General features: G+C 36.0%; 1 non-coding gene across 1 annotated transcript; it reads left to right on the forward strand.

Annotated features, from left to right (window-relative positions):
- Nucleotides 1–19,752: 19,752 nt before the first annotated feature.
- TRNAY-GUA (transfer RNA tyrosine (anticodon GUA)) lies at nt 19,753–19,824 on the forward strand. Its single transcript has one exon. It is a non-coding gene; the product is annotated as a tRNA-Tyr (tRNA).
- Nucleotides 19,825–25,892: the final 6,068 nt, after the last annotated feature.

A 25,892-nucleotide genomic window follows, 5' to 3' on the forward strand; every position in this document is an offset into this window, starting at 1 on the left:
GATAATAAACTTATTTGGAAAATGTTTAATTCAAGGCAACTTTTGGCCTTTATTTGACATATTTTTATTACTCTACTTTGTGCCAAGAAAAGCTTTAGTTTTTTAGGTATTATGTGGACAATTAGAGATATGACTCTGGAGCTCAATGAAGAAGTTTAAATATAAATTTGCAAAAAAAAAACTGGCATATAGATGATGCACAGATGACAATGGAAGTTTTAACACAAATAAAGTGAGGGTAAGAAGAGAAAAGATACACCACTAAGTCTTGAGGAACTCCAGTGTTGTAAGGGAGAGAGGTGGCGATCTAGAAAAAAAGATTGAGAAACAAGGGCCAGGTATAGGAGAATGAGATAAATAAAACTTGAGTGGCAAAAGCCAAGGGAAATGTTTTTAAAAGGAAGTAATTCACTGGTCAATTAAGAAACCTAAAAAACACTTCCAAATTAACCTCCAGAAGGTCCTGAGTAATTATAGTAACTGTTGTTTTGATGGACTGATTGGAGCACAAGACAACTGAATGGATCTGAGGAGGAAAAAAAGAAGTGAGGAAGTAGATGCAGCACATGTCAACAACTCTAAAGAAACATCATTGTGAAGGGGCTTCACTGGTGGCTCAGATGGTAAAGAATCTGCTGCAATGCAGGAGACCTGGGTTCAATCCCTGGGTTGGAAAGATGCCCTGGAAGAAGGCATGGCAACCTATTCCAGTAATCTTGCCCAGAGAATCCCCATGGACAGAGGATCCTGGTGGGCTACAGTCCATGGGGTTGCAAAGAGTGGGACACGACTAAGCACACTATGGTCTAATAGACAATTTTAAAAATAATTTGATAAGCATGCTTCATTGACCATTGAAAGGTTTTATTATAAAGTTAGTAGTTGACAAAATAGGTTATGTAGGATTCCTTAGAAGGAGGGTGGAGATGACATTGTTGAGGTTCTGAAAAGTATGTATAGTGCTAATGCACAAATATGTTGAGTACTGTTTCTCCAGTAGTACATATGACCTTGTTTGGAATGTAGGATAAAAAAGATGATTATGATTTAGAATTTTCCCTGTGTATTCAATGAGAATTAAAAAAAAATGAGGATTAGGGTGTTGGCATGAGAGTTATAAAAATAATGAAATAGAAAAGACTGAATATGGAAGGGTAAATGATGAGGGCAAGAAATGGAAATACAGGAAAGTGGAGATTCACCTGGGATCAAAAGAATGTATGCTGCTGCTGCTAAGTCGCTTCAGTCATGTCGGATGCTGTGCGACCCCATAGACAGCAGCCCACCAGGTTCCACCATCCCTGGGATTCTCCAGGCAAGAACACTGGAGTGGGTTACCATTTCAGTCTCCAATGCATGAAAGTGAAAAGTGAAAGTGAAGTTGCTCAGTCGTGTCCGACTCTTAGCAACCCCATGGACTGCAGCCCACCAGGCTCCTCTGACCATGGGATTTTCCAGGCAAAAGCACTGGAGTGGGGTGCCATTGCCTTCTCCAAAAGAATGTATGAATGGAAGTAATTCACAAGTGAGCTGAGAAGGCAAAGAGCAAAGGTGGGTGGTAGTAACACTAATGGGTGAAATAAGATCTAACTTATGATGTAGGATTATGTGGCTGAGGAAGGAGAAGGAAAAAAATCATTGGAGATAAAGATATTAAAGAACAGAGAAACTGACTGTTGAGATAGTCATCTATATGGAAAGTGTGGTCACCCAGAATATTGTCAATAAATAGGATGGAGAGGAATACTTAAGTGAGATGCCTATATGTTATAGATCATAACAAGAAGAGGAAATGTTGGATAATATAAGGTAAAGACATGCTTCAAAGTGTAGAATATCTACCAGATTAGTGAGTATAGATCTGGACCTTATAACAAGGTACAAACAACATCAAGCACAGCACACAAAGTGCATAAGGTGTGAGTAAATAGTCACTACTGGTAGGGTTACAGATACAGCAACTCTCAAGGAAGGATATATGCTTCCTTTAAGGCATGAAACACTTAAGAACACATAGATATTGCTTAACGCGTGTAGTTCTAAAAGGTAGAGTGGACAGCATATAACATATGTGTGATCCCATGGACTGTAGCCCACCAGGCTCCTCTGTCCACGGGATTCTCCAAGGAAGAATACTGGGGTGGGTCACTAAATCTTACTGAGAAGAAGGAAGCTGCAGTAGATGACAGATTATAAGGATAAAATATGGGGAGGGTATGGGATTTTGAATGAGGAAGACAGGACACTATGATTTTCAGTGCAAACTCTTTTGGTAGTGTGCATAAATTTAAATAAGAGGTTACTATCTTTTTACATTCCATTCTGTGGTTCAAAATCATATAGGGACAAGAGGCTCATAGTCCCTACTACTCCCTTAACTCCTACCTACTCCCTTAACTTTGACAAAATATCAAGTATAATGATCAGGTTTTTCTTTTCTTTTGTTTTTGGTTTTCTTTCTTAAACTAACAGAGGTGAGGATAATTGATCAACATGGTAGCAATCTGTATCCACTGCCTGCAAATATAATTCCTCTTTCATTATTTCAAAAATTGTTGATTATTTTATGAATATATCAGATAATATGCTTGGGTACTGTAAAACTGGAGCAAGTTAAAACACAGATGGAATGATATGTGCATATTCATGATCATTTCTCATTACTGGAGGCTGCCCATCATTGTATTTTCAAACACATCAGTTTGAAACATTTGGTATTTGCATAAATACTGTTCATCATGAAAGCATTAACATTGTGTTAGAAGGTGAAGTAAGTAAAATAAATGTATCTGTTTTAACATTATGATCCTTCAATTTATGTTAATTTCAGAAGACATAAAACAGTATCTTATGTATCTGAAAAATCTGTATGAGGTTGTAATTTTAATTTATCTGTGAGTGTTTCTACATTAATTAAAATGCACAGGTTTTTAAAATAGGGATTAAAATATGAAAGAGATCAAGCTATTTACAATCTAATTAGCTCAAAATTGGATGAGTAATATAAATGCATAATTAATCTGCTTTGACTATGACAAACTTGAAAGGGAGATTATGGAATTAATAACAGAAAAAAGTATCTAAAAAAAACTTGTATTCAAAGTAAGAGGAATTTCCTGACATCTTTAAAATAATTCTTCCATACTCTTATTTTCTGAAAAGTATCCTATTGAATAAATACAGAATGAAACATGAAAATATTTTACTTTCTCCAGAATTCCTAAAAAGACACCTTTCATTGCAAAACACTTGCAAAGTAGATAAGTAACAATTTTTATATCCTTACTTCATTTATCTTTTACACATGCTCTTTCTCTTCCTATCTTTTTCTTTCACTCTGAACAAAGTAAGCTGTATATGTCATCTCCCTTTATCCCTAACATTTCAGTATGTATTTTCTAAATTTTCTTATTCTCTCCATATTCCAGTTTGTTGATTGCTAAAAGAATCCACTGTATTGTATAGCATTTTTTTTTTCTCTAGTAAAGAAACCAGTCTAGCTTATGAAAGAATTTAAAGGTGACACAAAGAGATGGAAAAACATACCATGTTCTTGGGCTGATATTGTCAAAATGACCACACTACTCAGGGAAATCTACAAATTCAATGCAATCACTATTAAACTACTAATGGCATTTTTCACAAAGTTAAAAACTAATTTTCTAATTTGTATAGAAACATTAAAGACCCCAAATAGCCAACACAATCCTGAAAAAGAAAACAAGCTGGAGGAATCAGGCTCCCTAACCTCAGACTAAAGCTACAGTAATATAAACAGTATGATGGTACTGGTTTTTAGTCACTTAGTCATGTCCAGATCTTTGAAACCCCATGGATTATAGCCCGCCAGGCACCTGTCCATGGAATTCTCCAGGCAAGAATACTGGAGTGGGTTGCCATGCCCTCTTCCAGGGGATCTTCCCAACCCAGAGATCAAATTCATGTGTCCTGCATTGGTAGGCAGATTTTTTTTACCACTGAGCCACCAGGGAAGCCCAATTCAAACAGTAGGGTACTAGCACAAAAACAGAAATATCGATCAGTGGAATAGGAGAGAAAACTCAAAAATAAAGCTTGACCATGCATTTATGGTTTATTAATCTATGGCAAAGAAGGCAAGAATATACAGTAAAGACAGTCTCTTCAATAAACATTGCTGAGAAAACTGGACAGCTTCATTTGAAAGAATGAAATTAGAACATTCTCTAATACCATACACAAAAATAAAGTCAAAATAGATTAAAGACCTAAATATAAGACTGTATACTGTAAAACTTTTACAGGAAAACAGAGGCAGAATGCTCTTTGATATAAATTACAGCAAAATCCTTTTGGATCCATCTCCCTAGGTAATGGAAATAAAAACTAAAATAAATGGGACTTGAAACTAAAAACTTTTGCATAGCAAAAGAAACCTAAATAAAATGAAAGACAACCTACAGCACAGAAGAAAATATTTGCAAATGAAGCAAATGACAAGATTAACCTCTGAAATATACAAACAGTTCACACCTCAATATTAAACAAAAAAAGACAACCCAATAAAAAAACAGGCAGAAGCTCTATAAAGACATTTCTCCAAAGAAGATATGGCCAAAAGGCACACGAAAAGATGTTCAACACCCATTAATTTTTAGACAAATGCAAATCATAACTACAATGAGGTATCACCTCACACCAGTCAGAATGGCCATCATCAAAATGTCTACAAATAATAAATTCTGGAGAGAGTATAGAAAAAAAGGAACCCTTCTACATTGTTGGTGGGAATGTAAATTACTATAGTCATTATGGAGAACAGCATGGCAGTTCCTTAAAAAAATAAGATCAGAGATACTATATGATACTGCAATCCTACTCCTGGGCATGTACCCAGAGGAAACCATAATTCAAAAATACACACACACTCCAATGTTCACTGTAGCGCTATTTACAATAGCCAAGACATGGAAGCAACCTAAATGTCCATGGACAAAGGAATGGATAAAGAAGTGGTATATCTAAAAAATGGAATATTACTCAGCCATAAAAAGAATGAAATAATGCCATTTGTAGCAACATGGATGGACATAGAAATTATCATACTACTTAAGCCAAACAGATATAAATATTATAAATTGCTTATGTGTGGAATTAAAATAAAAGTACAAATGAACTTATTTCCAAAAGAGAAAGGACCCACTATATGGCACAAGAACTATATTCAATAATTTTTAATAACCTATAAGGGAAAAGGATCTGAAAAAATATGTAACTGAACCACTGTGCTATATACTGGAAACTAATGATATCATAAATCAACTATACTTCAATAAAAAAAAAAAAACAGTTTGTAACTATGTATGGTGCCAGATGTTATCTATACTCATTGTGATAATCATTTTACAATATATATAAATATCAAATAATCATCATGTACACCTGAAGCTGACATGCTATCAATTATACTTCAAAAAAACCCCCAAAATTTTATAGAAAAAAATTAAAAGAGAAATTCAGTCTAGGATCAGGTATTATTGAGTTGTCATTTCTCTTTAGTCTCCTTGGGTCTAGAAAAAATTTTCAGCTTTTATTTAGCATTTTATAAATTGGCATTACTGAAAATTATCATCCTTCTGGATGTTCCTTTAATTTTTATCTAAAAACAAAACTTTTTTAGTTTGTCTTGTTTTCTTATGATTAGATTCAAGTTTTATATTCCTAGCTTGAATATTCTGTATTTTGTCCCTTTCAGTGTATAGGTATCATATCTGAGGCACCCAATGTCTACCTGCCCCTTGTTAATAATGTTAATTTTTATCATAATGTCAAAGTGTTATGTTCATTATAAACAGGATTCTCACCCTAGGGTCCCATGATGAACACATAGGGTGACCAAGGGTAATTTTAATTTTTGAAGGAGCCACAGTAACACTTGTTATCTGCCGGTAACTGCATAAACTATTAGTTAAACTATCAGCTTGAGGTCAGTTCAGTTAGATCATCCTGTGTTCTTCTCAAGATGTCATAATATTGCAAACCTAGGTATTCAATCTTCACTGTGATGAAAAGAACACAGAAAAACAATGTAAATGCTCTGTGTCTAATTTGACTTCAAATCTGAGAATTTGTTCCATGTCCAAAATGTCCACACATCCCATTAGGAATTTATTTAGGAAAGAAAGGAAATGGTTTTATGTTTCTTTTCACATTTTGCATATTTTAAATGGTTATTAAGCCTTCATATATAACTATTATTAAATTGCTTGAATTTCCTTATTAAATAGAGCTGTTGGTATTTATTTTGGATCAGTTGAAATATTTTAAAAATTACTCAGCTATTGTACTAAGGGTTGTAAGATTCTCTGCTGTATAGTTACTATTATTTTCCATTGTAATTAAAAGGCAAATTATGCTGAGACACTAAGATACTCATTCTATCTTCAATATTTAATCCATGATGAAACACTTTAAGATCCTCACCGACATTTATCAGTGATGATTACAACATCATTATTTCTATCTCTGTCATTTCCTCCAAAATTACTGGTCCACATTTGGCCTTTTTATTGAATGAGTCTACTTTTTCCTTCTTAACCATTCAACTAACCAGCATTTGTTATAGGTGTGGTCTCATGAATTACATCTTATTTCAAAATTTATAATTCATCACCCTCCTTAATTATTTTGTAGATCAAATTGTCCCAGATTTGGCCAGTGGAAGCCTATTCAGGTGGTGAGCTTGCCTATATATGTCCATGTTCAGTCGTGTCTGAATCTTTGCGAGTCCATGGAACTATAGCCTGCCTTCCAGGCTCCTTTGTCCACGGAATTTTCCAGGCAACAAAACTGGAGTGGGTTGCCATTTCCTTCTCCGGGGGATCTTCCCAATCTAGGAACTGAACCCAAATCTCTTGTGTCTCCTGCATTGTCAGGCGGATTCTTAACCACTGTACCACCAGGGAAGCCCATTCAAGTGGTATCTGTGTCTTTTTTTTTTTGCTTTAATAAAAAAGTTTTTATTTTCAGTAAATTATTTTCAACTTGTGTACCGTTTATTCTTTCTTTTTTTTAGTTTTATTTATTTATTTTACTTTACAATATTGTATTGGTTTTGCCATACATTGACATGAATCCACTATGGCCCAGAGGGATGGGATGGGGAGGGAAGAGGGAGGCAGGTATCTGTGTCCTTATCACATGTACTCTTTTTTTTTTAAGGCTTCTTTACTTTCTGGCATGGCAATATGTTCTAGTCTCATCTTGTACTTTCCTGAACCAGCCATACAATTAGCTATTTCTCCAAGGACATGCACATACATTATTTTAGAAATGATCAGTCCATATGAACACCTTCAATTCAACCTGGCCAATAATCTTCTTTCTTTACTCCTTTGAATATTTGCTATTTTTCCTTCCAAAGTGAGGTTTCTGGCTTCCAATACATCAAAATATTCACTCATTTTCTAAATAAAAATAGTGTATTCATATTTAATTAATTATTTCAACTTGGGTATCTTATTCATTTGAATACACTTGGGTTAATTTGCTTCTGTTTTCATTTTTAGTTTATCCTTCTTCCCATTTTACTGCAACCATAAAACATATAAATAGTATTCACATGGTTGCAGAAATCAGCATTTTACAAATATTATTTACAGATATATCACTTGCTCTTATCCACTTTTGCAACCCCAGCTCTTGGTGACATCATTTTGCATGTTTTATTCTTTTTCATTTCTTTTCAGAGACAAGAAATTTATGCTTATTATTTACTGTTTCTCCTTTCCTATAGCAAATGTGGCATAATATATATTCTATTTTTCAATTGCTTCTTCATATAAAAATAACTCTGAGAAATTGTTCTGTTTCAGTTCACTGCTATCTTTCTTATTCTTTTTTACAGTTGTATAACCACTCTAGTATGTTTATGTATCATGGTTTACTATTTATGTTTGACATACAAGTAATTCTCACTGTTGCAATTAATCTGTACATATGTGTTTTTGTATTATTGGAGGTGTATATTTAGGATATCTTCCTAATAGTGAGATTGGTTTCTTGAAGGATAGATTCATATTTTTGTTAAATATTGCCCCAAATCTGTTAGGTACATTCATTTTATATTACCAATATATGAGATTGTTTCCCCAAACCTCACCAAGTGACTAAGTTTTTTCTGCCCAGCTTTCTGTTTTGTGTGGTCTACATTTTAATTCTTAGTCATTTTATTAACTTTTTAAATAACTATTCTTTGTATAGAGCATAAAATTAGTTTTGCATTATGTTGTAATTTGAAATATCTTTCAATATGTGAATTAACCTCAACCTCCTATTAAAGCTTTAATTTTCAGTAGATTCTATTTTATATTGGAGGATTCTGTGTCATTTGGTTCACAGTCATTCACAAATGATGTATCTTCATCTTGAAATATAATTTTTAGCATTATAAGTTATTCTTCTTTGTCTAATTTATTGCTGTGGTCCTGAATTTGATTTTATCTACTATCAGGACTGCAACCTCAGGTTCTTCATTGTAAGCTCGTCAATGTTTGCCTCAATTCTGTATTATATGCCTTTCACAGAGATAAATATACTAAAGATACTGATTATAAAACTAAATACACATGGTAAATTTACAAGTAATGATTAAAGTAGAGAAATAAAGTAGAGAAATCAGGTTTTCAAAAACAGAAGGAGAAATGTAAAAAACAGAAGGGATGTAAACAGAAACTCTCAATAAACCTAAAAGTTGTTGAGAAAAAGTGAAGGCCAAAGAACATGAGAAAAAAAGCAAAAACACAACAGGAGAAGTAAAACTCGATCTATAAATAATCACAATAAATTTAATGTATCTAGTTTCAGTTAAATACAAGCAATGTCATATCTCCCTCTGTCTCTAGCCCCTCCCCTGTGCTTTCCTATCTTTTCCTCTAATATGAGTAACAAAGCAAGGATGCCTGCTTTCACAATTTCTATTCAACATATTATTGGAAGTCCTAGCCAGGGCAATAAAATAAAAGGGAAAAAAATAAAAGGCACCCAGCTAGCCAAGCAGAAAAGGAAGAAGGAAAGTTATGCTTGCAATGTGCACATGCACACAAACAAAACACTTGCTAGAACTAGCAAACCAATTAAATTGCAGGATACCAAATTAATGTATCAAAATTAGAGGTATTTATAAAATAACAATTCACAATCCAAAAAAGGAAACTAAAAACAATTCCATTTATAAAATTATAAATGTAACCAAGAAAGTGAAAGACTTGTACACTGAAAACTGTAAATCACTGCTGAAAGAAATTTAAGAAAGTACAAGTAAATGGAAGATATCCAGTGTACAGTTAAAGATTTAACATTAAGATACCTGTGCTATCCAAAACAACCTACTGATTTAACAGAATCCCAATCAAAACTCCACTATCATTTTTCACAATAGAAAAATTCATCTCAGAATTTATGTGGAACTTTGAAAGACCTTTTACAGTTAAAAAACTGTAAAAGAACAAATTGGGAGGACTCACTTCATGATTTAAAAACATTACAAAGCTACAGAAATCAAAACAATTTGGTGTTGCCATGAAGACAGATCATTAAAACAGTGCAATGAAATTGAGTCCAGAAACACAGTTTTGTGTATATTGGCAAATGATATTCAATAAGGATGCCAACACCATCTAATGCGGAAAGCACAGTTTCTTCAACAAATGGTGCTGGGAAAACTGGATATTCACATACAAAAAATGAAGTTAGACTCTTATAGTACACTATATCCAAAACTGAACTTGATATAAAGACATAAATGCATGACCTAAAACTATGAAATTCCTAGAAGGATATTGAGGGAAATTTCATAACCATGGTTTTGGCAATGATTTCTTGGATATATCCGACCCCAAAAGCACATGCAACGAAAGCAGATATAGATGATGCAACTATATCAAACTTAAAAAACTTGTTCAAATGACACAATCAGATTGAATGGCTACTTAGAGAATGTGAGAAAATATCTGCAAAGTATATCTGGTAAAGGACTAATATCTAGAATCCATAAAGAACTCTTGAAACCCAGCAGGAAATTAAATAGACCTATCTAAAAATGAGCAAAAGACTTGGATATTCCTCTAAAGATATACAAATTGCCAGTGAAGCATATGGAAAGATGCCCAACATCACTTATTATCTGAAAAATGCATATTCAAACCACAAAGAGATATTACCTGATACCCATTAGGATGACTACTAAAAAAAAAAAATAAGTGTTGGTCAGGATATGGAGAAATTGGAACCCTTATGCATCTTTGGTAATAATGTCAAATTATGTAACCACTATGAAAAATAACAGAGCTCTCTCAAAAACCTAAAAATAGTATTACCATATTATCCAGCAAATGTTCATTTCATTTCAGCACTTTTTTCAATAGCCAAGACATGAAAGCAACCTACACATTCATTGACAGAGTAATGGATAAGGATGTGGTGCACATACACAATGGAATATTACTCACCTATAAAAAGAACGAAATATTAGCATTTGCAGCAACATGGATGGACGTAGAGATTATTTTACAGTTACTAAGTGAAATAAACCACAGAAAAACAAATATGATATTACTCATATATGGAATCTAATTTTTTAAAAATGATATAAACAAACATTTCCAAAACAGAAACAGACTCAGAAAGCAAGCTTATGGTTACTAAATGGGAAACAGTGAGGGGATAATTTAGGAGGTTGAGATGAACATACACACACTGCCTGCATGCACACTATGTCACCTCGGTCATGTTCAACTCCTTGTGACTCTATGGACTGTAGCCCTCCAGGCTCCTCTGTCCATGGGATTCTCCAGGCAAGAATAGTGGAGTGAGTTACCATGCCCTACTCCAGGGGATCTTCCCAACCCAGAGATTGAACCTGCATCTCTTACAACTCCTGCATTGACAATCAGGTTCTTTACCACTAGTGCCACCTTGGAAACCCCCAACATACACACACTGCTGCTGCTACTGCCGCTAAGTCGCTTCAGTCGTGTCTGACTCTGTGCGACCCCATGGACGGCAGCCTACCAGGTTCCTCCATCCCTGGGATTCTCCTGGCAAGAATACTGGAGTGGGTTGCCATTTCCTTCTCCAATGCATGCATGCATGCTAAGTCACTTCAGTTGTGTCCGACTCTGTGCGGCCCCATGGACAGCAGCCCACCAAGCTCCTCTGTCCACAGGATTCTCTAGGCAAGAATACTGTAGTGGGTTGCCATTTCCTTCTCCCTAAAAATATGGATGGAGAAGGCAATGGCACCCCACTCCAGTACTCTTGCCTGGAAAATCACATGGACGGAGGAGCCTGGTAGGCTGCAGTCCATGGGGTCGATAAGAGTCAGACACGACTGAGCGACTTCACTTTCACTTTTCACTATCATGCATTGGAGAAGGAAATGGCAACCCACTCCAGTGTTATTGCTTGGAGAATCCCAGGGACAGGGAAGCCTGGTGGGCTGCTGTCTATGGGGTTGCACAGAGTCGGACATGACTGAAGTGACTTAGCAGCAGCAGCAGCAGCAAAAAATATGGAACGCGTCACAAATTTGTGTGTCATAGTGCTCGCTTCGGCAGCACATATACTAAAAATACACATACTACTATATGTAAAATAGTACTGTATAGCACAGGGAACTCTACACAATATTCTATAATAGCCTGTATAGGAAAAGAATCTTAAAAAGAATGAATATATTTATAACTGGATCACCTTGCTGTACACCTGAAACTAACACAACACTGTAAAGCAAATACACTGCAATAAAATTTTAAAAAAGATTTGAAAGCAGAGTTTGGGAGACATATTTGTACATTCATGTTCAGAGCAGCACTATTCACAATAGCTAAGAGATGGAATCAAAATGTCCATTGATGGAAGAATGACTAAAATGTGGTATATACAAGCAGTGGAATAACATTCTTGTTCATATGCTACAACTTGGATAAGCCTCAAGACAGTATGATAACTGAAATAAGCCAGTCATAAAAGTACTATATTCTACTTTGATAAGGTATCTAAAGTAGCCAAGTTCATATAAACAGAAAATAGAATTATGGTTACCAGGAACTGTCAGGAAAGAGGAAAAGAGAGTAATCACATAATATACATAGTTTTTTGTATTTTTAAGATGAAAAATTTCTAGGGATTTTTTCTAACAACAATGTGAATATAATTAACACTACTGAACTGCACACTTAAAAATGATTAAGACTGGACTTCCATCATGGTCTGGTGGTCTCCATGCTTCCAATGCAGGGGGCATAGGTTCAATCCCTGATTGGAGAAGTTTTGCATGCAACACAGCATGACCAAAAAAGAAGAAAATTAGTATAAAAAATGGTGGAAATTTTACATCAAGAAAATCTTTAAGAACCATTATATCGATATTATACAAATAATACTCTAATTAAATTGTATTATTAGAGGCAAAGGAGTATATGAAAAATAATTGAAAATATGCAGTCAAGTAAATATATGTACATACAAATTCATTATGCCAGAATTATTCATAATATCTAAGACATGGAAAGTGCCCAAATGTGCATCAGTGGATGAATGGATAAACAAACTGTGATATATACATTCAATAGAACATTCAGCCATACTAAGTGCAGAAATGGTATGATACATGCTACCACATGCATAAACCTCCAAATATTATGCCAAGTGAAATAAATCAGACACAAGAGGTCATCAGATCAGATCAGATTAGTTGCTCAGTCATGTCTGACTCTTTGTGACCCCATGAATCGCAGCATGCCAGGCCTCCCTATCCATCACCAACTCCCGGAGTTCACTCAAACTCACGTCCATTGAGTCAGTGATGCCATCCAGCCATCTCATCCTCTGTCGTCCCCTTCTCCTCCTGCCCCCAATACCTCCCAGCATCAGAGTCTTTCCCAATGAGTCAACTCTTCACATGAGGTGGCCAAAGTACTGGAGTTTCAGCTTTAGCATCATTCCTTCCAAAGAAATCCCAGGGCTGATCTCCTTTAGAATGGACTGGTTGGATCTCTGTGCAGTCCAAGGGACTCTCAAGAGTCTTTTCCAACACCACAGTTCAAAAGCATCAATTCTTCGGCACTAAGCCTTCTTCACAGTCCAACTCTCACATCCATACATGACCACAGGAAAAACCATAGCCTTGACTAGACGGACCTTTGTTGGCAAAGTAATGTCTCTGCTTTTGAATATGCTATCTAGGTTGGTCATAACTTTCCTTCCAAGGAGTAAGCGTCTATTAATTTCATGGCTGCAGTCACCATCTGCAGTGATTTTGGAGCCCAGAAAAATAAAGTCTGACACTGTTTCCACTGTTTCCCCATCTATTTCCCATGAAGTGATGGGACCGGATGCCATGATCTTCGTTTTCTGAATGTTGAGCTTTAAGCCAACTTTTTCACTCTCCACTTTCACTTTCATCAAGAGGCTTTTAAGTTCCTCTTCACTTTCTGCCATAAGGGTGGTGTCATCTGCATATCTGAGGTTATTAATATTTCTCCCGGCAATCTTTATTCCAGCTTGTGTTTCTTCCAGTCCAGCGTTTCTCATGATGTACTCTGCATATAAGTTAAATAAACAGGATGACAATATACAGCCTTGACGTACTCCTTTTCCTATTTGGAAAATGTTCCACGTCCAGTTCTAACTGTTGCTTCCTGACCTGCATACAGATTTCTCAAGAGGCAGGTCAGGTGGTCTGGTATTCCCATCTCTTTCAGAATTTTCCACAGTTTCTTGTGATCCACACAGTCAAAGGCTTTGGCATAGTCAATAAAGCACAAATAGATGTTTTTCTGGAACTCTCTTGCTTTTTCCATGATCCAGTGGATGTTGGCAATTTGATCTCTGGTTCCTCTGCCTTTTCTAAAACCAGCTTGAACATCAGGAAGTTCATGGTTCACATATTGCTGAAGCCTGGCTTGGAGAATTTTGAGCATTACTTTAGTAGCATGTGAGATGAGTGCAATTGTGCAGTAGTTTGAGCATTCTTTGGCATTGCCTTTCTTTGGGATTGGAATGAAAACTGACCTTTTCTAGTCCTACATTCTATGATTCCATTTATATGAAGTACACTGAATAGATTAAATCCATAGAGACAGTTACTTGTGTTAGGGGGAAGGAAAAATAGAGAGAAACTTTTGCATAGGTAAGAAATTTTACTTTGCAGTGCCTGAAACAGCTTTGATCTATATAGAGTTGGTGGCTGTCCAACAATGTGAATGTATTAATGCCACTTGTTAATTTTATGCCATGTGAACTTCATCTAATAAACTTAAAAAAATGGAAACAACCAATAAGACATTGAATACATAAATGTTTTACAGGATTTTCTACCAAATTAGAAAGAAATAGGTAAGTTCAAACTTGTGGGAAAATACTCCCTAGAATAGTTTTTATTTTTATAAGGCTGATATTCTTGGCAAACAGGTAAAAGGAGAAACACATATTAGAAAGCTAATGTAAGCTTTCATAAGACCTACAGTAGCAGAAAAAGCAATGCCAAAGTATTTGGTATGTCTGACATATAATCTACAAGATCTAATTGATTGCGTGAAGTAGATGAATAAAATAGATTTCAAGATTATCTCTTGCTTTTTAATGTGTATTAACTTTTGGGTGAGATTGACAAAATTCAGAGAAAACCCTTTGAATTGATGTATTTATTTATTGATTGATTGATGTTTATTGCAACTTTATTTTTAACTTTTTATTGTACAAAACTAAAAAAACATACAAAGTAGCATGAACAGAAAAGCAAACCCGCATGTACCCACTCCCCAGATCCAACTCCCGGGGCCCCTCCTGTCCCTTGATATATTAAAAAAATAAATTTTATTGGCGTATACTTTCTTTACAATGTTGTGTTAGTTTCTCCTGTGAAGCAAAGTGAATCAGTTATTCATGTACAAATATCCACTCTTATTTAGATTCTTTGTTATACAGGTCATTACAAAGTATTGAGTAGAGTTCCCTGTGTTATACAGTAGGTTCTCATTAGTTATCTTGTTTATACATAGTAGTGTGTGTATTGGAGAAGGCAATGGCACCCCACTCCAGTACTCTTGCCTGGAAGATCCCATGGATGGAGGAGCCTGGTGGGCTGCAGACCATGGGGTCGCTAGGAGTTGGACACGACTGAGTGACTTCACTTTCACTTTTCACTTTCATGGATTAGAGAAGGAAATGGCAACCCACTGCAGTGTTCTTGCCTGGAGAATCCCAGGGATGGGGGAGCCTGGTGGGCTGCCGTCTATGGGGTCTCACAGAGTCGGACACAACTCAAGCGAGTTAGCAGCAGCAGCAGCAGCAGTGTGTGTATGTCAATCCCCATTTCCTAGTTCATCCCACTCCACTTTCCCCCTTTGGTATCCATAAGTTTGTTCTCTACATCCATGTCTCTATTTCTGCTTTGCAGATAAGTTCATCTGTACTGGTGGCTCAGACAGTAAAGAATCCGCCTGCAATGTGAAAGACCTGGGTTCAATCCCTGGGTTGGTAAGATGCCCTGGAGGAGGGCATGGCAACCCACTCCAGTATCCCTGCCTGGAGAATCCCCATGGACAGAGGAGCCTGGTGGGCTACAGTCCATGGGATTACAGAGTTGGACATGAGTGAATGACTAAGCACAGCACACAGCAGTACCATTTCTCTAGATTCCACATATAAGAGATATTAACTGATATTTGTTTTTCCCTTTCTTTTTTTTTTAAATTTAATTTAATTTTTCAACTTTACAATATTGTATTGGTTTTTCCATCTATAAAAATGAATCTGCCACAGGTATACATGTGTTCCACATCCTGAACCCTCCTCCCTCCTCCCTCCCCATACCATCCCTCTGGGTCGTCCCAGTGCACCAGCCCCAAGCATCCAGTATCGTGCATCGAACCTGGACTGGCGACTCGTTTCATATATGATATTATACATGTTTCAATGCCATTCTCCCAAGTCATCCCACCCTCTCCCTCTCCCACAGAGGGACGTTTTTAAAACTAACTTAATAGCTACTCCTTCCCTCTTGAACTAGTCTAACACACTGACAAAATTAACTTTGATGCTACACAGAAGTGCAGCGTTTCCCTTTAGAACAAACGCAATTTGAAGTCTAGAAGCCTGGAATACAATGGACCATTTAGAAAAATTTTAGTCATTGTGGAAAAAAATACAGGAAATACCTCAAAATTGAAGAGAAATATATGCATTTTTTTCTTATAAATGTTGGACTTTGATAGTTGAAATTTGCTGATAATGTACAGTTTTAATAATTCAGTTAATATTTGCTAAGGAGAAACATACCAGTCTTGATTAGTGTTTTTAGTTTCCTAGATGTGTTCAACTAATAAAGGGACCTATTAGAGTAGCACATGAACAAACACTTTATCCATAATAGTGTTAAAGGAATCAAAAGTTCATAAAAACACTCAAAATAATCTTACTTAAATTGATATTATATATATCTAGCCACAGAGTTGCAGTGATTAACAAAATGTCCCATCTAGTTATATCTTGGTAGGTTATCTTAATGAATACGTAGACCAATATTTTTATCTTTTTGTTTCCATACTACCAGGAGAAATATCAACAACCTCAGATACACAGATGTTACCACTCAAACTGCAGAAAGTGAAGAGGAACTAAAGAGCCTCTTGATGAGGGTGAAAAAGTAGAGTGAAAATGTTGACTTAAAACTTAACATTAAAAAAAACTAAGATCATAGCATCTGGGCCCATCACTTCATGGCAAATAGACTGAGGAAAAAGTGGAAACAGTAAAAGATTTTACTTTCTTGGGCTCCAAAATCACTGCAGACAGTGACTACAGCCATGAAATTTAAAAATGCTTGCTCCTTGGAAGAAAAGCTATGAAAAACTTAGTGTATTAAAAACCAGAGACATCACTTTGCCAACAAAGGTCCATATAGTCAAAGCTATGGTTTTTCCAGTAGTCATGTATGGATGGATGTTAGAGTTAGACCATAAAGAAGGCTGAGCTCCAAAGAATTGTTGCTTTCGAACTGTGGTGCTGGAGGAGACTCGAGTCCCTTAGACTGCAGGGAGATCAAATCAGTCAACCCTAAAGGAAATCAACCCTGAATATTCACTGGAAGGACTGATGCTGAAGCTCCAACATTTTGGCCACCTGATGCGAAGAGCCAACTCACTGGCCAAGGTCTTGATGCTGGGAAAGACTGAGAGCAGAAAGAGAATGCAGCAAGAGGATGAGAGAGTTGGACGGCATCACTGACTTAATGTACATGAGTTTGGGCAAACTCTGGGAGATAGTGATGGATAGGGAAGCCTGGCATGCTGTACCCTGTGGAGTCACAAAGTCAGACACGACTTTACAAGTAAACAACAATCCATATTGCAATTACAGATGTTCAGGAGTGGTTTCTGTAAAGAAATTTTTATTATAACTTAAATATATTTATCAATATATTTTGCATGCCTTATTTAAAAAAAAAATCATGTAATTAAAATCAAAATAACATCTTTAGTAGCTTAACTTCCCTGATGGTCTTAATGAGATAAACTCATATATTCATCCATGCCAAAACAAGTACTGTGTTCTAACATCAAAGATCAATATGAATAAGCAGGTGAAGTGTTGTGGTTTGTAACTTTTCTTTTAATCACTCAAAACCTGGGCAAACCATCCAAGACAGCTGGTAGTAATAGCACTTCATTTTCTTTGCAGGAGCTATCTTTCCCTCCTCTGCTCTTTGTGCTATGATGAAAAGGAGACGTGATTTTTGAGTTAAATTTCTTTTTTGAGTTGAGTTTCACACCTCTGGTAAAGAATACACAAACACACATATTCCCCTCTGCTAGTAAATATTCATCTGTTTCTACATAATGTCTGTGTTTTCTTTATCTCCCCATGCTCCACCCCCCATTCCTGTTAGGAAATATATTTGGGGCTTAAAATTTATTACAAGTAATTCATCTTTTTCTCTCTTGCTCTCTCTCTCTTTCCTAGTCTATTCAAGTTGGAAAAGCTGAAACAACTAGCAACAATTGGTCTTCCACAGCAGCTGCTCCATCATTACCAAGCAGGAACTGCTTCTTTTTGTCTGTGGGATTGGTGCCCTTCACTTTATCATGCATGCAAAACTGTGCAATCTACAGTGGCCAATTCTCCATGCACAGAGAATGTAGCAACATTTCTTTCTTTTTGTAGTCAATATTTTTTTTTTGTATATTGAAATATAACTGATTAACAATGCTGTGTTAGTTTCAGGTGTGAGCAGAGTGATTCAGTTATATATATACTTATATCCTTTTGCAAAAAATTTTCTCTTTTAGGCATTTGAGAATATGAGCAGAGTTCTTTGTGTTATAAAAGTAGGTCCTTGTTGGTTATCTATTTTAACTATAGCAGTGTGTATGTAACCCCAAATTCTCAATCTATCCCCCCACAACTCTTCCCACCCATAACCATAAATTCATTCTTTATGTTTGTTAGTCTGTTTCTGTTTGTAAACAAGTTCATTTGTATCTTTTTTTTCCGACTCCACATATCATTCTTTATTGAAATGATCATACTGTTTGGCCTTGATCTAAGTGTTTATATGTATAACAATCTAAAACTATTTTTTGCTGTTTTTATAATAAAGTAATTCAGGATTTAAAAAAGAGCAAATCTTCTCTATCAATACCAAATACAATCTATAATACATTTATGAATATTTAAATTCAAAGCCTGGGCATATTACTATCTGGTGGAATAAACAGGCGAAAGCCTTAATATTGTGAAAACTTCACTGCATCAGGTAGACTTGTCCAAGTGTTCTACTTACAGCTCCTTACAGTAAGTATTTTTCAACAGTGAATGCTACGGAACTACAGAGTCCATGGTTGGTTGAATCCACAGATGTAGAGGAACTGGGCATATTGAGGGCCAATTTAAGTTATATGTGGATTAACCAGCCCCCACATTGTTCAAGGGTCAGCTTTACATGAAATGAGATTATTACTAACCCCAGCTTATTATTTTCTAAGTAATCATATACACATTAATATATCAATATATTTTTCATTAATATATACATTAAGAGTCAGACACAACTGAGCGACTGAACTGAACTGATACTATATTTATGATACTGTTTTATAATACAATATACCAGTATTATATAAAATATTTATTAGGCCAAATTCTTTAATATCCAAGAGCAGCTTTAGAACCCATTTCCTGTAATGATGTACAGAGTAACTTTGATTTGTGCCTACTTTAAGCCTTTAGGGGAGAAGGCAATGGCACCCCACTCCAGTACTCTTGCCTGGAAAATCCCATGGACAGAGGAGCCTGGAAGGCTGCAGTCCATGGGGTCGCTGAGGGTCGGACATGACTGAGCAAATTCATTTTCACTTTTCACTTTCATGCATTGGATAAGGAAATGGCAACCCACTCCAGTGTTCTTGCCTGGAGAATCCCAGGGACCGGGGAGCCTGATGGGCTGCCGTCTATGGGGTCGCACAGAGTCGGGCACGACTGAAGTGACTTAGCAGTAGCAGTAAGCCTTTAGGATTTCTTAAAACAGATTCAGTGAGCAGCTTGCACAGATTGATACTTAAATAATAAATGAAATCAAGTTATGATATTGTGTGGAAACATATTTTAAGCAGTACTGATGACAAAATAGGATTTGTTTTAATCAATATGTATATGATAGTACTATTAATAATCTATATGTCCTTGTTTCAATAAGCAACAAAGTTATGGGCTTCCCTGGTGGCTCAGATGGTAAAGCATCTGCCTGTAATGCAGGAGACCCAGGTTTGATCCCTGGGTCGGGAAGATCCCCTGAAGAAGGAAATGGCAACCCACTCTAGTACTCTTGCCTGGAAAATTCCATGGATGGAGGAGCCTGATAGGCTACAGTCCATGGGGTCACAAAGAGTCGGACACAACTGACCAACTTCACTTTCACTTTCAAACTTGGTTATAGCTTTGTAAAAACTTCAGAGGAAAACAAAATTGCAGATGATTCATTAAAACTCCAAAAAGGCAAGCATACTTCAGAATAAACCAAGGTTTGTTTTTTCAAAAAAAAAAAAAAAAAAAAGCAAAAAGCACAACACAAAAAAAGAACATCAATATCTCCATGGTGAAAAATGAGGAATATTATTTAGAGGCGAACTAGAAAACCAAAATACTGACATTTATACCAGCACTTCTAGGAAAGATTACATGTTGTTAAAAGTTCCAGATAAAATACGGTTGTGTATATTTAGATTTATTTCACTGAGGGTTTGGCTGGCATGGTGATTAACCAAGAAAGGCTTTGTGAAGAGGGTGGTCACTGCTCTTTAACATCAAGTAAGATTTAGACATACACAGATTTGAGAAAGGACATTTAGGTGGAGGGTAGAGCAGGAGCAAAGTCACGAAACAGAAACTTCAGAGCATATACAGAGAAAAGTAGAGCCATTCAGTTACTCCCTTTATGACAAATTTAAGAATGTGTGTGGGGCATAGATTAGTAAAAGTATAAAGAATCATATGTTGAATACTTTGCAAAATAAAACTCCACTCCTTATCTCCTTTCTCCATTCATTCCCCCTCCTCTCCTTCCTACTCTAATATTTTCCACATATCTGACTATTTAAAAGATTATCACATTATTCCACAATAGGTATAACGTTTAATGATGCTGTTTTCCTGTAATTAGAGTTCTTTCTTAATTGCCTTATAAGTATTTCCTTATAAGTGATTATGAATGCATTTTCCAGTGTAAACAAATAAGTTCATGGGTTTATTTTACACTCCTGTGAATCGAGCAGAGACTTAAATCAAATTAAGGATGATCTATATTGCCAGGCACCCATGCCCCAATCTAAAATTAATCAGAGGTTCTTTTATCAGGGGAATCTAAGGCACAAGGGCTATATTTATGCTAATTTTTGTTAATATGGCTGGAAGGCATCAGAGCATAGAGAACACAGAGAAGCTTTGGAGTCCTAAGAATAGAATTCATTTTACCAAATGAGGATTTTCCAAAGGTATCATTCATACTATATAAAGCTAAGAAATCACTTTTGTCACTTAACAATGCATTGTGTCTGAGGGTCAGCAATTAAATTCAACTTGTTCATTTCAAAATCTGCTTTGGATTTAACTGTGTATTGGCACAGGGTATACAAAATATACTTTCTGTTGTCTGCCTGCATATACATAAGTTGATTTTAATGTTATATATGGTACTTTTCCTGGAAGGGGAACCCACTGGAAGTGGGTCACTGGAAATGGAGTCAATCCACTCCAGTATTCTCGCCTAGATAATCCCATGGATAGAGGAGCCTGGCGAGCTACGGTACAAAGGGTCACAAAGAGTCGGACATGACTGAAGCTACTTAGCACGCATACACGCATATTGTACTATTAAAAATCAAAATATGAGCATCTGTTGATGTGTTCACTTGAACATATATGAGTATATGTGTATGAACATTTAAATTTTTATTGACATCTAAATTACATTGAAATAAGTTGTATCAACTTGTTATCCTAACAAAGACTTGGAAAGTTGTACCAATATCAATTTTCCTTCTACTTTTATTACCCTTCCATGGCCTTCTGTCAAAAGCTACCTTGGGTCATTTACTGAGGAAAGGTGATTAGAGCAAGACCACCTGTAATATAACTAACATACCCATTAAAATCTACAAAATAAATGTGTACCTTTTTTTGTTGTGGATGCATACAGTTTATAATTCCACCAGTAAGTGTCTGTATATACCATTACGTTAGTTTACCATAAGCTGTTAAAATATCCTACAAAATCTGGGTATTGAAGTTACATCTAATTTCATGTATATCAATATTAAGAGAAATATGTTTGGAACAAAGGTGTCATTATGTGTCTATGCTGTGGTGCAAGTATTTTAGAACACTTCAAGAATAATATTCAGCATAAAAATAGAATGAAATCTTGTCATTTGTGATAACATGAGAGGACTTTGAGGGTAGTATGCTAAGTGAAATAAATCAGATAGACAAATACCATATGATTGATTTCAGTTAATGTTAAATCTAAAAATAAAACTAAAACAAAGAAACACCCGCCCAAACCAAAAAACTACACACAAGCTCATAGACACAGGTAACAGACTGATAGCTGATAGAGGGGGTGGGGGTTAAATGGTAGGCAAAATGGGTGAAGGTAGTCAAGGCACAAACTTTCAGTTAGTATAAATAAGTCGTGGGGATGTAATGCACAGCATGGCCACTATAGTTAATACTGTATTACATATTTGAAAGTTGCCTAGGGAGTAAATCTTAAAAGTTCTTACCACAAAAAAATTCTGTAGTTAGGTATGGTGATGGATGTCAACTAGACTTATTCTGATTATTTTTTGATATATACAAATATATGATCATTATGTTGTATATCTGAAACTAACTTAATATTGACTGTCAATACCTCTAAAATTGTAATAACCATTAGTATTTTAAATATATAGTTCCTTCACAAAGTCATATCTAATTAAATAATATTTCTGATGCATTTTTTTTTCGATTTTGAGGCAACTGACAACAAAAATGTTTTATTTTAATCTTCACAATACATCTATAAAAAGCTAATACAAAATTGTTTTGTGAAGGGAATAAGCACGTTATCTTTCAGTACAAAAGTATGTCCCAGTCAGAAAGATCAGCATTACTATCTACCAATTCACTTAAGTCAAAAAAAAAAAAAAAAAATGGACTACACATTTTCAGCCTCTCCCACGTATTCATAATGATAATGAGCCAGCTGGTAATGAGCCAGGGCCAGTAGTATTGTAAAGTTGCTCCTATCTATTCTTATTGATTTGACATTCAATCTGTTACTTATGTCATATTTATTCCTTGAATACTATGAATATTATACCTGATTACATTTCACACCACATCTAATCAGTCTCCAAGACTTGTAATTTCCACCTCATAAGGCTTTCTGCAATATATCAATTTCTCTCCATCTTCACATGAAGATTCATGTAAATATTCTAAAGCAGGACAATATCCTCTCTATGAACACTAAAATAAATTCCAAACTCCTAAATCAAAGCTCATAAAATATTTGACAGCTTCAACAATTCTTAAGGCAAAGGCCAAACCCATTTACATTACACAAAGCATTTTTTTTTTCTTATATGGTGAAGTGGAGCCAATGTACCTAGGTTGAAATTTTGGCTCCAAGATTTCTAAATTTTTGGTTTGGGTAAAGAATTTAATAGCTCTTCAAGTTTCCACATGAAATAGGTATTACCATGCTGCTATCGCATAAAGACTGAAACAATTTTGGCACATCAGTTTCTCAGTAAAAGTTAGCCTTTCTCCATTGGTCATCATAATCAAATGCCATAATATTACAAATAGGTCCCTACCCAACTGTACTTTTATCTAGTGTTAATCTACAAATTTAAATATTGATATTAGTATTTATATTTCAACACTCAGATAATCTCTCATTCTAAGTGTCCAACTCTTGGAAAATCCAGTTTAATTTGCAACTCTGCCACTCTCTTGACATTTTGTGTCTGATTTTCAACACAGTCTGCTCTGTAGTTGTTGGAAACAAACATACCTTCCATATAAGCCCTCCTGTTCTCAAAGCATGCTGTATGAGATAATTTGCTAACCTGAGCATGTAATTATCTATTTGAGTTCTTAGATTAGTCAGATATACACAGTCCTTAAATATTACTTTCATGCCATTCAGGTTCTAGAGCTTCTGTAGAAGTCAGTGCTTCCCTTTCAATATGTGGTTCATTCGAATCCACTGCAGGAAATACTACAGCATTGGAGTTCTCATTCCCTCCCTGACAATCAGCTCTTGTTTCAATCTGATTAATGAAAGACTCATTCACTTTTTAAGAGTCCCCTGCTTTTTTTAAGACAATAATTTCATTTCTATTTTGTGGATGAGGAAAACTGAGCTCGAAATGGCAACATCTGATTAGTTTATAAAGTTGCAGAGCTTGGAATAGGAGGCAGTCTCCTTCTCCCTGGTATTGGTCCTGGTTTTCAGTTTTCAAACCTTGGAGGCTGGAGTTTATATCCCCAGAAAAAGGGAATGGAAACAGACATGTAGACACAGGTGTGAGGGCTTGCTTACATGCTCTTCATTGTTATTGTTTTTCAGTCATCCAGTCGTGTCTGACTCTTTGCAACCCATGGACTGCAGCACGCCAGGCCTCTCTGTCCCTCACCATCTCCCAAAGTTTGCCCAAGTTCATGGTCATTGCATTGGTGATGCTGTCCAGCCATCTCATCCTCTGACGTCCTCTTCTCCTTCTGCCCTCAGTCTTTCCCAGATCAGCATCAGGGACTTTTCCAATGAGTCAGCTGTTCGTGTCAGATGACCAAAATACTGGAGTTTCAGCTTCAGCAGCAGTCCTTCCAATGAGTATTCAGGGCTGATTTCCCTTAAGATTGACTAGTTTGATCTCCTTGCTGTCCAAGGGACTCTCAGGAGTCTTCTCCAGCATCACAGCTCGAAGGCATCAATTCTTCAGTGCTCCATCTTCTTTATGGTCCAGTTCTTGCAACTGTACATGACCACTGGGAGGAACATAGCTTGACTATATAGATCTTTGTTGGCAGAGTAATAGTTCTGCTTTTCAACACACTGTCTAGGTTTGTCATAGCTTTCCTGCCAAGAAGCAAATATCTTCTGATTTCATGGCTTCAACAGTGATTTTAGAACCTAAGAGGAAATCTGTTACCACTTCCACCTTTCCCCTCTATTTGCCATGAAATAATGGGCCAGATGCCATGATTTTAGTTCTTTAAATATTTAGTTTTAAGCCAGCTCTTCATTATATGCACCTTCATTTGAAGGATTTATAGGAAAGGAAATTATATACAGTGTAGAGGCAAGATGATATTCAGAACATGGTGTGGGGTGAAATTAAAAAGTGGTAGCTTCAATAAGATTTGGATTAATATGAGCATCTTAGGAATTTGGGAAAGATAGGCCTGATAAAGAAATATAATGAGAATACTGCTAAAAGAGAATGAATGCAAAAGTTCATATTATTGAGTAAATGTTATCTTGAGAGCATCTTATTGGTTGTGTCTAGTGGCCAAGGTGAAACAGAAGGTGAGGTTTGCCTTTGTATTTATAAAATTCTCAGCACACACATTCTACATGCCTCTTCTCTAAGATTACAGAGACTGCAAATGTTATTGATGAGTTCTTAAAAGTATAAAAAACAGGGGAGAAAAGATGAAAAAACCATAGTCACTTAATATTTAGCCAAAATATTATCTTATTTTTTTATATTTTTTTATTTTTTTATTTTTTAAACTTTACATAATTGTATTAGTTTTGCCAAATATCAAAATGAATCCGCCACAGGTATACGTGTGTCCCCCATCCTGAACCCTCCTCCCTCCTCCCTCCCCATTCCAAAATATTATCTTTATACACACTTTTTGTGGGAACACTAGGAGCAGTTTTAGGTTCATACACAGGAAAATACATTAAGAAGAAAGTACAAAGACTTCCCATACACAGTTGGCCGCCACATATGGATGATGGTTTGTTGACAGATTTGGTGGTGGGAAAAAAGTGAAAGTGTTAGTCTCTCAGTCGTGTCCGATTCTTTGTGACCCCAAGGACTGTAGTCTGCCAGGCTCTTCTGTCCACGGGATTCTCCTGGCAAGTATACTGGAGTGGGTTGCCATTCCCTTCTCCAGGGGATCTTCCCAACCCAGGGATTGAACCTGGGTCTTCTGCATTGCAGGCAGGTTTGGTGGAAAGATAGATGGTTATTAAATGTTTGCTTACATAGTCTCAGTTAATTATGAGACAAAAGCATCAGGTAAGAGTAAGCAGAGTTCAAGGTTGTGTTGGAGTGTTGAAGACAGAGGTG

This window comes from Bos grunniens, chromosome 17 (genome assembly GCF_055505025.1).
Source record: "Bos grunniens cultivar Pamir isolate PY7600 chromosome 17, Bosgru_T2T1.0, whole genome shotgun sequence".
Taxonomy (NCBI): domain Eukaryota; kingdom Metazoa; phylum Chordata; class Mammalia; order Artiodactyla; family Bovidae; genus Bos; species Bos grunniens.